The sequence below is a fragment of the Lepisosteus oculatus genome, unplaced genomic scaffold, assembly GCF_040954835.1.
Source record: "Lepisosteus oculatus isolate fLepOcu1 unplaced genomic scaffold, fLepOcu1.hap2 HAP2_SCAFFOLD_82, whole genome shotgun sequence".
NCBI lineage: Eukaryota > Metazoa > Chordata > Actinopteri > Semionotiformes > Lepisosteidae > Lepisosteus > Lepisosteus oculatus.
In genome coordinates, this window is record NW_027168383.1 from 117,964 (window position 1) to 133,414 (window position 15,451).

The window sequence follows — 15,451 nt, forward strand, 5'->3', positions numbered from 1 at the left end:
TCAAATGCTGTCACAAGCCTTGGATTGTGACTAGCAAAGCGAAGCCTTTTGAAAGAGCTAAAGCACTGCAAAACGGAATTGAAGGAGAATCTTACAGGGGATTCTGAGCGGTGTCTAAATAAATAAATTCACAGCGTCCGCGGATGGCATTTTGCAGCTGGAAGTAGATGTCGACGCTTTTTGCACACAGCACCAAAAAAGCGTCTTTTTTGAAGGTACAGGCATTGAGCATTGGTGGTTCATTGTTAGAACTCTCGCCTGCCACGCAGGAGGCTTGGTTTCGATTCCTGGCCAGTGGCTTTTGCAGCGAACGGCTCCATCACTTGCATCCCAACTTTTGCAACTCGCAACTGAAAACCCACTGAAGCTAAGCAGGTGTGAGCCAGGTCAGTACCTGGATGAGGGTGAGCTACAGGGAAAAACAAAGCTTCCAGCTGGAAGTGGTGTTAATGGGGCCAGCGGGGAGGCGCTCACCCTGAGGTCTGTGCGGGTCCCAATCTCCCAATATAGTGACGGAGAAGCTCTGTTGTAAAAGGGCGCTGTCTTTTGGATGAGATGTAAAACCGAGGTCATAGTGCTCTGTGGTCATTAAAAATGACCACCAAAACCTTTGACAAAAGCTCTTGGTAATTGATGGTCTTCAATAATGTTTCTCCTTTAGGTACATTTAAAATCAGCTGAATAATGCTGTGAAACCATGAAACTGCATGAGAAAGCCCGTACACTGAATTACACGGCTTTCTATTCAAAGGAGGACAAAAGAAATTCCCTGAGTTCGATTTTTTGCAGCACAGAGAGGGGCACTGTCATTAGGCCGGTTAGCTCAGTTGGTTAGAGCGTGGTGCTAATAACGCCAAGGTCGCGGGTTCGAGCCCCGTACGGGCCATGTCCTTTTCTCCTCTCTTACCAAAGCTGTTAGGTTCCTTTCCGTGGTGAGATGGGTTGTCCTGCAACGCTGCCACACAGTGCCGACAGACAAGAGTGTTGCGGGAGAAGAGAAAAGTGTTTGAAGATTTAAGAGTGTCTTAGGTGGAGCCAAAATCAAGTGTCACAAATGCAAGTGGGAAGATTTCCAATGTTTAATATGGTCAAAATAAGCGGAAGTTACCAGCTGGTCCGGCACAGTCTGCCATGCTTTTGTCATATACTGTAAAGTGGTGTCGAACTGGAGCCTCACCATTTGCATATGTGAGGCTCCAGTTATACATCGATTGTCACATTAAATGACAAAAATGAAGAGAGGTAAAGCAGCTGGAGAGGTTTTCTTACAACTTTTGAGCTGACACAGTTTTGGAAAATGTTTCCTTCACGCTGCACTGTACAATATAGGCAGCCAAGAGTCTCCAAAACAAAACAGAATTGACAGATAGGAGAAAATTCCCACTCGTCCTGAAGTTCCCAAAATCCAGCACTGAGCGTAAACAAAGTGTCTAAGTAGCGTGTGAATGCTAACCCTAACCCTAGCAGGAGTTTGAGCAATCCAGCACTGAGAGTAAAAAGATGAGTCAAAGTAACGTCTAATCGGATTAGTTTCCTTAGAGCTGGTTCAGAGTTTGCTCAAGAGTTTACCTTTCACAGATGCGCAAAGAAGAATGTTGGGGGTGCAGGCTTCAAGGCGCCTTACAGCTGTAGGGAGTGATTCGAGACGATTCGTGGCGTGTGCTCGTTCCCATATACCTTACGCCCCGGGGTGCAGTGCTAGGATGACGTACAATACCGCTTGGGCACGTAACGGCGTTATATGCAAGTGCGGGACGTGAGGGTTTTCGTTTGTTCGTTTTGTTTTGCTCTGCTTTGCTTTGTTTTGCTTTCCATCGCGTTGGTAAGAGCGTAAATAAAAAGGCGATTCCTGTGTCTACCACTAATGTAAGAGCTATTTCAAGTGCGACGTGGTGCGGCTTTTCAAATGCTTGTGGGCATTTCTCTGTTGTTGATTCTTTTTTTGTGTGTAACAAAGTGGCATTTTCATGTCCGGACGGGGAGACTTTATCATTCCGACATGAAGCCACCCTTAAGTCCTCTGAGGCGTGTCTGTCTGCAAGGCTTGTATTTTGGAAATGTTTTTTTGAAACGGAGAACGACTTTGAAATAGGCTTCCGCTGGCGCCTCGCGATCCAGGTAAGATTGTAGCAAGAACGCAGCGGCGGTGGGGCTTGCTGTAGTCGTGGCTGAGTGGTTAAGGGGATGGACTAGAAATCCATTGGGGTCTCCCCGCACAGGTTCCAATCTTGCCGACTACGTTGTCCGCCTTCAGTCGGTGTGTTTCGGCACAAGCAAAGAAGCGTGCCTCTTTGCTGTTCCTGGTGGTTTTAAAACGCCCAATCGCTTGTACCCGCTGCCTTGGAAATAAGTTCTTCAGCGTCCGCAAATGGCATTTTGCAGCTGGAAGCAGATGTCGACGCGTTTTGCACAGAGCACCAAAAAAGCGTCTTTTTTGAAGGGACAGGCACTGAGCATTGGTGGTTCAGTGGTAGAATTCTCGCCTGCCACGCGGGAGGCTCGGGTTCGATTCCCGGCCAATGCAGTGGCTTTTGCAGCGAGCAGCTCCATCACTTGCATCCCCTTGCAACTCGCAACTGAAAACCCACTGAAGCTAAGCAGGTGTGAGCCAGGTCAGAATCCAGATGAGGGTGAGCTACAGGGAAAAACAAAGCTTCCAGCTGGAAGCGGTGTTAATGGTGCCGGCGGGGGGGCGCTCACCCTGAGGTCTGTGCGGGTCCCAATGCCCCAGTATAGTGACGGAGATGCTGTGTTGTAAAAGGGCGCTGTCTTTTTGGATAAAACCGAGGTCACAGCGCTCTGTGGTCATTCAAAATGACCACCAAAACCTTTGACAAAAGCTCTTGGTAATTGATGGTCTTCAATAATGCTTCTCCTTTAGGTACATTTTAAATCAGCTGAAAAATGCTGTGAAATGGGGGGGCACTTCAGGCCAGTGTAGGATTTGGGTTACAAGAACCATGAAACTGCACGAGAAAGCCCGTACACTGATTACACGGCTTTCTATTCAAAGGAGGACAAAAGAAATTCCCTGAGTTTGATTTTTTGCAGCACAGAGAGGAGCACTGTCATGAGGCCGGTTAGCTCAGTTGGTTAGAGCGTGGTGCTAATAACGCCAAGGTCGCGGGTTTGAGCCCTGTACGGGCCAGGTCTAGGTCCAGGTCCCTGTTTATGAAACAGGCAAATGACTGTCTCAGGGGCCCATTCCTCATTCTCAAGACACATGTATGCAGTATGTACACCGTGCATTGAGCAATAGGGACTGAATACACCACAGGTAAGGTTAGAAGTCATTCTGAGGTGCCACATGTGAGGGATACAGCTAGGCATCCGAAATGTAGGGTTTGAGGCCCTTCAGGAGTACTGCATCCTTTGAGACAGACCCGTGCATGTTAAACAAATGATCATTTCTTTCGGCATTAGGGACTAAATATACTAAACATATGATGCTAAAATGTTATTTTCACATATATTAATGTAATAAATGATTGCTTATGCTTTAGAAACAAATCTAATTAAAATAAAAGCTTAAGTTTTGTATTTATCTTGTACCATAGAACATGATTTTCTTTGTATTTCAAGCCCACAAAGTGTCCAAATGAGGCACTACATGATATAAGGAAGATTATCACATGCATATCGGTATTATCTTTCTTATGAAAATGCATTCCTTTCATTACCTTTTACTTTTTAAAATGAACTCAAATTGAGTATAATGTAATAATTTAAGTAGAATAGATTCTAATAATATAATGATCCAGTGTTTTGCACTACTTCACTGCTTCACTGCTCTATGCCATCTGGAAATAAATCCTCAGACTGCTTACTGCCCTGGGCATGTACCAATAAATTAAAGGAGCACATCTGTTTATCACTGCGTTGAAGCAGGAGACACACAGTCTCTGCAAACACATCCTAGATACAGTGTTCCAGCACCTTTGACCTCATCCAGAACGTATCATTTCTTGAAAGGGATTGCTGTCCGAATGCACATCTGAATCCCAAACAGAACCTCTAGTAAAATACGATCATTTGTGAAACAGGCAAATGACTGTCTCAGGGGCCCATTCCTCATTGTCAGACACATGTATGGAATGCTTTCACTGTGCATTGAGCAATAGGGATTAAAAACACCGCAGGTAAGGTTAGATGTCATGTTCTATGATCATTTCTTTCAGCATTAGGGACTAAATATACTAAACGTATGATGCTAAAATGTTATTTTCACATATATTAATGTAATAAATGATTGCTTATGCTTTATAAACAAATCTAATTAAAATAAAAGCTTAAGTTTTGTATTTATCTTGTACCATAGAACATGATTTGCTTTGTATTTCAAGCCCACAAAGTGTCCAAATGTTCTATGATCATTTCTTTCAGCATTAGGGACTAAATATACCAAACGTATGATGCTAAAATCCTGAAAAAAGGATGTGCTCCATCTCGTCAGTAGATTGGATTCCAAAACTGATTTGGGTCAATATACATTACCTTTGAAATTAAAGTACAGTCTACTGTAGGGAACCATCAACTTAGAAAGCATTGGCCTTCCCTGGGGGTCAGGTAGGTGCAAAAGATAAACTTTTATCCTATCTTTATCTTAAGATAAGTGGCCAAGCAGTATTTTTCCAAGTTTCACCAAGCACATCATGTTGCCATAGTAGACAAAGTTCTATAAAATGTTAAATAACTTTTAAAAAAAGCATCTTGGTCTTACAGTACTGTACAAGGTGAATTAAACTGTCCCTGGTAATAAAAAGTAATTAGAAGCATCTCAGAAACTTTATCTCTAGAAACATTAGCTGTTTTATATCATGTAATTTAGTGTGATGTTGTCAGAATTCAAGGACATTATCACACACAGAAATTGGTTCAGTTAAATCTAAAAAACACAGCTAAACATGGGTTTAAATGTAACAGAAGTCTTACCTCTTGTTAAAAGATTTAATTCAAGAAGCGATGTAATAAATGATTGCTTATGCTTTATAAAGAAATCTAATTAAAATAAAAGCTTAAGTTTTGTATTTATCTTGTACCATAGAACATGATTTTCTTTGTATTTGAAGCCCACAAAGTGTCCAAATGATGCACTACATGATATAAGGAAGATTATCACATGCATATCGGTATTATCTTTCTTATGAAAATGCATTCCTTTCATTACCTTTTACTTTTTAAAATGAACTCAAATTGTGTATAATGTAATAATTTAAGTAGAATAGATTCAGGTAGGAAATATAGAGTCATGATGTTTATGGCTGACATCATTTCACATGGGTGAATTTTAAGCTAAGAAATAAAAACATTTACAATGAAGATACCATTACTTAATTTTAAATGCCTTTAAAAAATAAATACCTCCTGAGAATAATTTGCCACTCCCAGATCCTTGGTAAGGTACTGTTTGAATCCAATCAGGAGAGGAGCATCCAGGGAGTGCTTTCTATAGAGTACAGCTTGGGCCACTCTCTTCCGGCCTGCTGATACTTTTTAACTACTCAGGGCTTGTAAGGATATAAAACACCGGTTTAAACATTTTATACCTATAAGACAAATTAGAATTTTAGTAAAAAATAGATACATCTGAAAAATAAAAAGTCTTACTGCTGATAGAGTTCTTCAGAGCTCACATCTTCCCCTTCCTTATCCGCTTCTGTTTCAGTTTCTAGAGCAGCCTCTGGCATCTCTTCCTCCTGGACAGCGGCCTCTTGCTCAGGGCCGCTGGAATGCAGGTAGATTCTTTTCAACATGCTTTTACATAATATGTTGTAACAATGATTTCAAAAAGAAACTACAGAAGCCTTACAGATTAAAAATATCTCACCTTGCCAATGTGTCTTCAGGCTTCCCATGTACAAAAAGGCCCAAGGACTCTAGCAGTCTTACAACCACTATCCTGTTTGCCTCACCAGACACGATCTCTATTCTGTGGTAATCCACGAAGACCCCGTTTTTCAGGTGATTCATCATGTCCTCCCTCGCCTGTTGAGAGGCCATCCTGATCTCTTCTGCCGTGGCGTGCTTCATACACGCCCTCTTCAAGTGAGCAGGAAGCTGATCAAGAGTATTCAGGTACATCTTGCACACCAGGGGAATCCTCGTGGGTTTCCTTTGAAAATAAATAATACCATCTGTGTATAGAAACAAGCTAAGACTGATTTCTTAAATTATCCTTAATTTTCTCTCTCATAGTTTGAGCATAATGATTTTATTGCATTTATAAAAGAATTGCTCATTGCTCCTAAATAAATAATGGTTTCATAAAAAAGTGAACACTTACTTGGTCTCAGTCACAGACTTTCCAATAGAAGCCATTGTGGAGTTCAGCAACTGCAGGTCCTAGAAGTGGGGAAGGAATTTTAAAAGAGAAATTGAATTACAATACAGAAGGAATGGCTGAGGGATCACTGAAATATATATATACAAATTCCAAAGACTGAGTCCATATAGAAACAACTACCTTTCATTTTCAGTATAAGAAAAAAAAACATTATCTTCCAAAGCATCATAAAATTGTCCCTTCTTCCAGACTCTACTTCTCTCTTGTAGTAGTATAGCAGACCTTTCCAGGTGAGCAGATCGCAGAGTCCGAAATGAGCTTCCTCCATCAAGCAAAGTACCTGAACATGACTCTGTCTTCATAAAAGCGCCCCTGTAATAAAGAAATTAAATCCGAAATCAAGAGGGCAGATGCCTACTGAAATACAAGAAGTCATCAATTTTAACCTAGCAACACATTAAAGGCTGCATCTATACAAGTACGATTCTAGAAATGCTCACCAGATGACGTTTTAAGAAGGAACTGCGCCTCAGGTTCCGCCGAGATCTTAACTCGGATGGCAGGATTCAGAGTCCGGAGTGCGGACTGATGGCGCACGGAGGGTCCATATACTGTGGATCCCTCAGTGATCTTCCGCATATTCAAACCGCCAGCGTGTGACTCCCCTGTCCCCGTGACCTCATTGCTCTGCTCTCTCCTCTGTGCAGCTGAGCCCGACTCACGGTAAAATGGAAAAAAATATGCCCTCGACGTGAGATTTATTCTGGAGCGAGCCAGTGTTGCGCATAGCTGCCTTCAAAGCAGTTAACCCAGGTTCGATTCCCGGCCAACGCAGTTGCGAATGTTTTCAAATGCTGTCATGAGCCTTGGATTGTGACGAGCAAAGCGAAGCCTTTTGAAAGAGCTAAAGCACTGCAAAACGGAATTGAAGGAGAATCTTACAGGGGATTCTGAGCAGTGTCTGCATACATGCAGTCAGATAAAGGTGCTGAAAGCTTGAGCTACTCTCAATGTCATGCTGCCCTTCCCCGGAGTAAATCTGTTACATTGAAAAAATGCTTCTGGCAGGTTCAAAAAGGGACCCTTGTTAATTGGAGAAATCAATGATTTCGAATGAATTCTGTATGCGTTAAAAGACAGCTATACACAGAAAACATGCAGGACACTGCTCATGATGTTTCCCGAGCCGAAACACAGTGCGTTTTTCCAAGCCATTTGACAAAGCCCACCCACTGAAAACTGCAGCAGATCGTGTAAAGACGTTCAACTTTGTAACTACTGCACGCACAGGAAGCAGAATAAATTCCTCTTTTCAAACTGTCAAAGGTTTGCTTTGCGAACGCTGCAGGACATCGCACAATCTCTTTTGAATGGGGACAAACGATTTATTATGGGGCGCAGTAAGTACAGACGTTTAAAAAGCTCCACTCATGCCGACGATGCAGCATGAAGAAGCGCAACCTAACGTTTGACAGACAAAAGCCGGGCGCCGCTACGAGCAATATGAAATCAAACTGACAGCACACGGCGTTTCGCGCTGACTCAAAAGTGATCTCGACAGACGCTGTTCTCTGCATAACGCTGAAAGAGCTAAAGAGCGTTTCTGTTGAGACGTAACAAGCTTGTTTCTTTCTACCATGATGTTACCATGACAAAATCTGTCTTTAAACACCTTGCTCAGTCTCTGACGAGACTGTCAAAAATTGCTTTCGCCGATTGTATTGCAAACCGGCGGAAGCGGGGTATTGGGAAAAGTTTTCAACTAGCAATAATCGCGCCTCGGCTAAACCTCACAGGCTACGATACTGCCACTGCGCAAAGCTGACGGTTGCCAGGCAACCGCGGGGATCCTATGGAAATCGTTATCGATCGTCTCATGGCATGTCGTTGCTATAACGCTTCATATTTGTCGTCTTCTTCTTCTTCTAGCTTGAGGTTTTGAAGAATTTCATGACAGACAAGGGCTCCGTTGGGAACAAAGGGCGTTGTGAGAAAACCGTTGCTTATTTTCAGCAGCAGAAATACAACCCTTTAAATACAAGATGACAGAACAATGACGAAGGGCATGCCGGGAGGAACTCATGCACTACAGAGGAAAGGGGGCGGGCACGTACAGTTCACATTCAAGCCACAAGTACTCTTCTTGGATGTTGCACAAACAAATCCTAACGTCTTGAAACCATTGCAGCATGTTTGTGTCCCACTTCCCGTGGCTGCGGGACGACTGACACGAACGGACAAACACAATCTGTGGCGTTTAGCGTGACATAGTCTTGCAGGCATTGTGCTGTCTCACTGCAATACTATACCGCTGGAGGAAACAGTCCATCTGGCCATGAAACTCATTTGAACGTCTAGCTACAGCAACTAACAATATCATGATTTATTCAGGATGTGTGGAATCAGCACGTCCCGGAGACAGCTTCCGAAATCGTGAGCATTCTCTGGTGGTGTCCTGCAGGGCACCTGTGGGCATGCGTTGGTGGTATAGTGGTGACCATAGCTGCTTTCCATGGTTCATTTCCTGGCCAACGCAGTGGGGATTGGTTTCAAATGCTGTCATGAGCCTTGGACTGTGACTAGCAAAGCGAAGCCTTTTGAAAGAGCTAAAGCACTGCAAAACGGAATTGAAGGAGAATCTTACAGGGGATTCTGAGCGGTGTCTGCATACATGCAGTCCGATACGGGTGCTGAAAGCTTGAGCTACTCTCAATGTCATGCTGCCTTTCCCCGGAGTAAATCTGTTACATGGAAAGAATGCTTCTCGCAGGTTCAAAAAGGGACCATTGTTAATTGGAGAAATCAATGATTTCGAATGAATTCTGTATGCGTTAAAAGACAGCTATACACAGAAAACATGCAGGACACTGCTCATGAATGATGTTTCCCGAGCCGAAACACAGTGCATTTTTTCAAGCCATTTGACAAAGCCCACCCACTGAAAACTGCAGCAGATCGTGTAAAGACGTTCAACTTTGTAACTACTGCAGGCACGGGAAGCAGAATAAATTCCTCTTTTCAAACTGTCAAAGGTTTGCTTTCCGAACGCTGCAGGACATCGCACAATCTCTTTTGAACAGGGACAAACGATTTCTTATGGGGCGCAGTAAGTACTGTTACTGTCACTGCTCGATACCGACGTTGGCCCACTATACCATGTTCAGCCACCGCTAGAAAATGTACAGCTCTAGCACCAGAGCAAACAACAGGAGGGCCAACGTCAAACGTGTAAGACATGGAGAGCGATGAGAATGGGATTCAAACCCATGTCTGCAGAGCACAATGGATTACCAGTCCATCGCCTTAACCACTCAGCCACCTTGTCAATGAAACTGGGCTGTCCGGACATGGGTTGGCGCGCTCCAGATGATCTTTTTCTTTTTTTTCCCTCGTACTCGAGGGTCATTTTCCTGTTCCACATGCAATTTCAACATTTTCCTTAGGAGATGTCAAGCCAGCAAGCCACTGCTGTGGTTCAGTGGCCAGTGTGGAGTTCAGTGGCCCTGTTGTACACAGAAAGCAAATTGAGCTCCTTGGACATCAAAAGTTCCAGATAAAAGCCATTTGTCACCCTTTCTCTTGGTGTTGATATTGCTATTGTATGTAAAGGTGGCAACTTGCTCAGCGAGCAGGCGGAGCACACACCGAATGCAGATGTGTCTGAGTGGTGTGTCCAAGTGGCTGCAAAAGGATAATGCTCCTGGGGCGCCGGGGCTTAGTTGGTTAAAGCGCCTGCCTGGTAAATAGGAGATCCTGGGTTCAAATCCCAGCGGTGCCTTCTTTGTTCTGTTTTCTCAAACAGAACTGGTCCTTACAGACAACCGCCTACGGCTAGACTTGCAAGTATTCATTTCCTGTCTTTAACGCGACTTGTTTTTCTTAAAATGGATGCAACTTGCAAAACATGAAATACAAACCTTGCTAATCAGCGCTGGCGGCTGGCAAAAAAAAAAAGAAGTCAGCAATGTTTTTTTTCTTTAACCTTAACCCTGCTAACGGAGATGAGTTAAACAACCGAGTCTATGCAGCTTAAACGGTCCGCATGTCGGGTTCTTAGCTGAAAGGGTGGTAAATCACGCTCACCCCAGTCCTTAATCTTTTAAAGAGGATACAAAATTGAAACTAGTCGCCACATCACATACATCCTGTTCAATGATAAAAAAGTGACATCTATCCTCGATCCAGAGTAAATCCCACGTTGAGGGCATACTTTTTTCCACTTTACCATGAGTCGGGCTCAGCTGCACAGAGGCGAGAGCAGAGCAATGAGGTCACGGGGACAGGGGAGTCACACGCTGGCGGTTTAAACACGCGGAAGAAAACTGAGGGATCCACAGTATGTGGACCCTCCGTGCGCCATCAGTCCGCACTCCGGACTCTGAATCCTGCCATCCAAGTTAAGATCTCGGCGGAACCTGAGGCGCAGTTCCTTCTTAAAACGTAATCTGGTGAGCATTTCTAGAATCGTACTTGTATAGATGCAGCCTTTAATGTGTTGCTAGGTTAAAATTGATGACTTCTTGAACTTCAGTAGGCAACTGCCCTCTTGATTTCGGATTTAATTTCTTTATTACAGGGGCGCTTTTATGAAGACAGAGTCATGTTCAGGTACTTTTCTTGATGGAGGAAGCATATTTCGGACTCTGTGATCTGCTCACCTGGAAAGGTCTGCTGTACTACTACAAGAGAGAAGTAGTCTGGAAGAAGGGACAATTTTATGATGCTTTGGAAGATAATGTTTTTTTTTTCTTTGAAATCGAAATGAATCAGAATATCAGTGCAAAAGACAGACTCTTGGTTTGGTTTGAGATATGGTTTTAAAACAGACAAAATGTAGAAAACAGGTCTTTCTCACTTTTGGTAAAGAATGGACCGGGGGTAATATTTTACTAGTTGCAGTGCTGATCTCACTGGGTTACAGTCCTGCAGTGTCACACCGGGGCCAGTGGCGCAATGGATAACGCGTCTGACTACGGATCAGGAGATTGCAGGTTCGACTCCTGCCTGGCTCGGGTCGTTTTTAAACGCATCTGGCTACTCCCTAAGTAGTCTGTGCTACTTACTGCATTGTAATCGTACCCGGTAAGAGATTTCCTTCATGTAAATGAACTGCACCTGACAGCTTTAGAAAAACACCTGGGCTCAGTACGGTGCTGAGAGCTCAGCGTTGCTGTTCTAATTAGCACGCACTGCATCGGCTATGAGCCCGAACCTTTCAATTATTCCGATCAGTAAGTCAACACGTAGTCCACATGAACGGTAGAAATATTCTCTTGTCTGTCTCTTGTTTGTATAGAACTGAATGTCCCTGACAATGTTCTGTTAGTTTTAATTGAAGAACGGCATTTGTGTTCAAATATACCAGACAAGTTTATGTAACTGCTCATGCGACACTCAGTTGTAATTAGTCAAGAAATAAAGTCGAACAACAGCTGCGGGTTTGATTCTGAACGTATGAGATTGCAGCGCCTTTTACTTCCATTGACAAATGATAGAGATTCGAAGAGAGATCCTTCAGACCAGCAAGCAAACCCACGGCTATTTCGGTTTTCTATCTAGGCAACGTTGGTGTCTGCAATAGCATACATGAAAGCGTGATGCAATTTCTGTGGCTACATTTGTTGCACGTCATGCACAGTAAGAGTGTTTCTAACACCAAATAAAAAGTCAACAATTAGCGATCACGCCTTCTCCTCAGTTAACCCACTGAAACCCTTGCTGTTAACAGTTCTTTACTGCGTGCTTTACCAGCACCTACATATCGTGTCGGTTCTTTCAGCTTTATTCATTAGGTTTTCAAAGGTATAAGTAGAGCACCAGAGGTGCGAACGCAAAATGTGTGGTTATCTGAAGAATTGATTTCAATGGCAGCGGGTCCAAGCGATTTCGCGTTGTTATAGTACCAGGAAAGGAGAAGCGGCACTTCGCCTCTGCCGTGCAGGCACAAGGCGACGTGCGGCAGACGCCGGAGTCGGCAGGTTTCGAACCTGCGCGGGGAAGCCCCAACGCATTTCGAGCCCATCGCCTTAACCACTCGAGCACGACAAATGCGAATTCGCCGCCGCCGTATTCCTCCTATAATCAAACACGGACTGCGAGGTGGCTGCGGAAACCTTTTTAAAGTTGCTCTCCGTTAAAAAAAAAATACCTTTCACAAGATTCGTGCCGGCAGACAGACACGCCTCAGAGGGTTTAAGGCTGGCTTCACGTTCAAATGATAAAGTCCCCCAGTCCGGATGTCAAAACGCAACTTTGGCAGACAGAAAAAAACATCAACAAACCAAAAATGTGGACAAGGATTTTACAAGCTGCACCACACTGCACTTTCAAAAGCATTTACATTCGTGTTAGACGCAGGAATTGCCTTTGATTTGCGCGCTTACGAACGCCATGGAAAACGAAACAAAACTAAAGCCCTCAGCTCCTGCACTTGATTATAGTCGCGTTACGTGTCGAAGCAGGAATTTACGTCATCCTACCACTGTAACACGGGGAATAGAGGGAAATGAGCACAAGCTACGAATTGTCTCAATCACTCCCTACAGTAGTAAGACGCCTGGAAGCGTGCACCCCCATCATTAATCTTTGCGCATCTGTGCAAGGTAAACTCTGGAGCAGTCTCTGAAACGGCTCAAAGGAAACACGTGATTGATTCCATGTGCATCTGGGGTTCATTTCTTATTTACATTTAATTCAAGGGAAAGGCTTGGGTCAGTTTCAGACGGCCTCCAACAGCGAGATTCAAGCGCCCCACCTTCAGCCCAATCTGCGCCGCCAGAACGCCAACGGCTCCTCTGGTCTCCGGGGTGCGGTTGTGACCCCGTAACCTAAAGTGTTGGTGGCAGACAAATGGAGACTAACAGGTGATGTCCTATGACATGACTACATTGTGACACTCGGTGGGGATGGTGACCATTGCTTGGAAAAGAGTGCGAGGCCCCTTTAGAAAAACATTTTGTTAACAGGCATTCTGCCTTAGTCCAAACACCTATAGCTTGCAAAGCGCATGCTATTAGACAGGCACCTCTGCAAGACCTTAAGAGTCTCTTAAACTAGTGATAGTAAGGTGTTCCCAATGGGCGATGTTTGGCTTTCAAATCATCTCTCTGTGGAAGCGCCGAGATGCAGCTGTTTAAGGCTTAGAAGCAGCTGACTGTTTCACTACCTAGCGGATTACTGTCAGTCAGGGAGCTCAGAGGTGAAAAGCCTGTCTGAGAAACAATTCGCCGTCAATCAGTTCAATATGTTCCGTACCAGCTCGGCGCACCTGAGATCATCTTGGTAGCCGTGTAGCTCAGATGAGTGAGAGCGTGTGTGTGTGCACCACCGTGATTGGATGCCGGTCCTTCTCAGGTCACAGTAAACCTTCTGCTGCCTAACTTTCCTAATTTTGGGGATCCCTTTGAAAAAGCAAAGGAAAAAAAAAAACTGGCTCTTCATCAGCGTGATCGACCCAACCCAGTGTGTCCCAGTGGCCTAATGGATAAGGCACTGGCCTTCTAAGCCAGGGATTGTGGGTTCGAGTCCCATCTGGGGTGCTCCTGTCCCATTTTGAGCGTACAAATGTCCTTGTGATTTGCAAAGCTGCAACCCCACCTTACTCAGTGAGCGTCTCTGCTTTTCTCTCACATACAGTTGGGAGAAAAACTTTTGTAAACAGCCCTTCGGAATGATGTGGATTTCTGCATGAATGGCTCCTAACATGTGATCTTATCTTTATCTAAGTCATAATAATTAATAAAGAGAGTCTGATTTCACAAACAACACACGCCCAACATTTGACATTGCTGTTTCTTTATTGACCAAATGGTTTAAACAATCAAGGTCATTGATGGAAAAAGTACGTGAACCCTTATATTAAGGAGCTAGTGGAACCTCCTTTATGACAAAAACCTCAACCCCCACTTTCTGTAGCGGCTGGTCAGACCTGAGCAGCGGTTAGGAGGTATTTTGGCCTATTCCTCTATGCAAAACTGTTTCAGTTCATGTATATTTTTGGGATGTCTTGCGCTGAACGACCTGCTTCAGATCACGCCACAGCACTTCAATGGGATTGGGGTCAGGACTCTTACTTGGCCATCCCAAAATACGGAATTTCTTCTGTTTCAGCCACTCTGTTGTTGATGTAATCCTTTGTTTTTGTAATGCTGCATGACCCAGCGTCTTTCAAGTTTTAGATCACAGGCAGACACCCTGACATTCTGCTGTAGAATTTCCTGATACATCTTGGAATTCATCGGTCCCTCGATGATTGCAAGCCATACAGCCTCCGCCATGCTTCCCAGGTGGGATGAGGTTTTGGAGTTGGTATGCAGTGTTTTGTTATCTCAAAACATAACGCTGTGCACATTTACCAACAAGTTCAACTTTTGTCACGTCTGTCCACAGAACATTGTTCCAGGAGTTGCTGTGGAACATCCATGTGGTCTTTAACAAACTTGAGAGGGGCAGTGGTGTTTTTTTTTGGGGGGAGAGCAGTGGTTTCCTCCATGGTGACCTCGCATGATCACCACTCCTGTTCAGATTTCTTCTTATGGTGGATTCATGGACACAGACGTAAGACAAAGTCAACCACCTGTTCGCTAGATCCCATCCCCACTCAGCTAGTCAAAGATTCCCTCGAAGGACTGGCAGGACCTATAATTAGTATGATGAATGCATCGCTTGCGTCAGGCGTTGTACCTGATCAATTTAAGGTAGCGGTTGTTAGACCGCTCCTTAAGAAGTCAAATTTGGATCCACAAGTTCTTAACAACTACAGGCCTGTCTCAAAGGTCCCATTTCAATCTAAAAGTCTTGGGAGAATAGTTGTTGCCCAACGTCAATCGTATCTGGATTCAAATAATATACTTGAGAAATTTCAGTCTGGTTTCTGAAACTGCATTAACAAGAGTCGTAAATGATATTCTCTTAGCTACTGATGCGGGGAATGCAACAGTGCTTGTGCTTTTAGATCTTAGAGCTGCCTTTGACACGGTTGACCTCTCTGTTTTGTTACACAGGCTTGAGTTTGAGGTTGGCTTATCTGGAACCGTCCTTCAGTGGTTTACTTCACATTTTACTCATCGTTTTCATTATGTTCAAATATCTAATAATTGTACTGCTTCATCAATGTCACCAGTTCAATTTGGGGTACCAGAAGATCAGTGCTGGGACCAATATTGCTCT

At 44.0% G+C, this 15,451-nt stretch overlaps 7 non-coding genes across 7 annotated transcripts; 5 read left to right on the plus strand and 2 right to left on the minus strand.

The window, feature by feature from the left end:
* Positions 1 to 812: 812 nt before the first annotated feature.
* On the plus strand, positions 813 to 886 carry trnai-aau (transfer RNA isoleucine (anticodon AAU)). The gene has a single exon. It is a non-coding gene; the product is annotated as a tRNA-Ile (tRNA).
* Positions 887 to 2,453: 1,567 nt separating this feature from the next.
* trnag-gcc (transfer RNA glycine (anticodon GCC)) lies at positions 2,454 to 2,524 on the plus strand. Its single transcript has one exon. It is a non-coding gene; the product is annotated as a tRNA-Gly (tRNA).
* Positions 2,525 to 7,964: 5,440 nt separating this feature from the next.
* On the minus strand, positions 7,965 to 8,106 carry LOC138235587 (U4 spliceosomal RNA). Its single transcript, XR_011188264.1, has one exon. It is a non-coding gene; the product is annotated as a U4 spliceosomal RNA (small nuclear RNA).
* A 1,420-nt stretch (positions 8,107 to 9,526) lies between these two features.
* On the minus strand, positions 9,527 to 9,608 carry trnat-ggu (transfer RNA threonine (anticodon GGU)). The gene has a single exon. It is a non-coding gene; the product is annotated as a tRNA-Thr (tRNA).
* A 379-nt stretch (positions 9,609 to 9,987) lies between these two features.
* Positions 9,988 to 10,061, plus strand: trnat-ggu (transfer RNA threonine (anticodon GGU)). The gene has a single exon. It is a non-coding gene; the product is annotated as a tRNA-Thr (tRNA).
* Positions 10,062 to 11,222: 1,161 nt separating this feature from the next.
* trnar-acg (transfer RNA arginine (anticodon ACG)) lies at positions 11,223 to 11,295 on the plus strand. The gene has a single exon. It is a non-coding gene; the product is annotated as a tRNA-Arg (tRNA).
* Positions 11,296 to 13,748: 2,453 nt separating this feature from the next.
* On the plus strand, positions 13,749 to 13,821 carry trnar-ucu (transfer RNA arginine (anticodon UCU)). Its single transcript has one exon. It is a non-coding gene; the product is annotated as a tRNA-Arg (tRNA).
* The last annotated feature ends 1,630 nt before the right edge of the window (positions 13,822 to 15,451 follow it).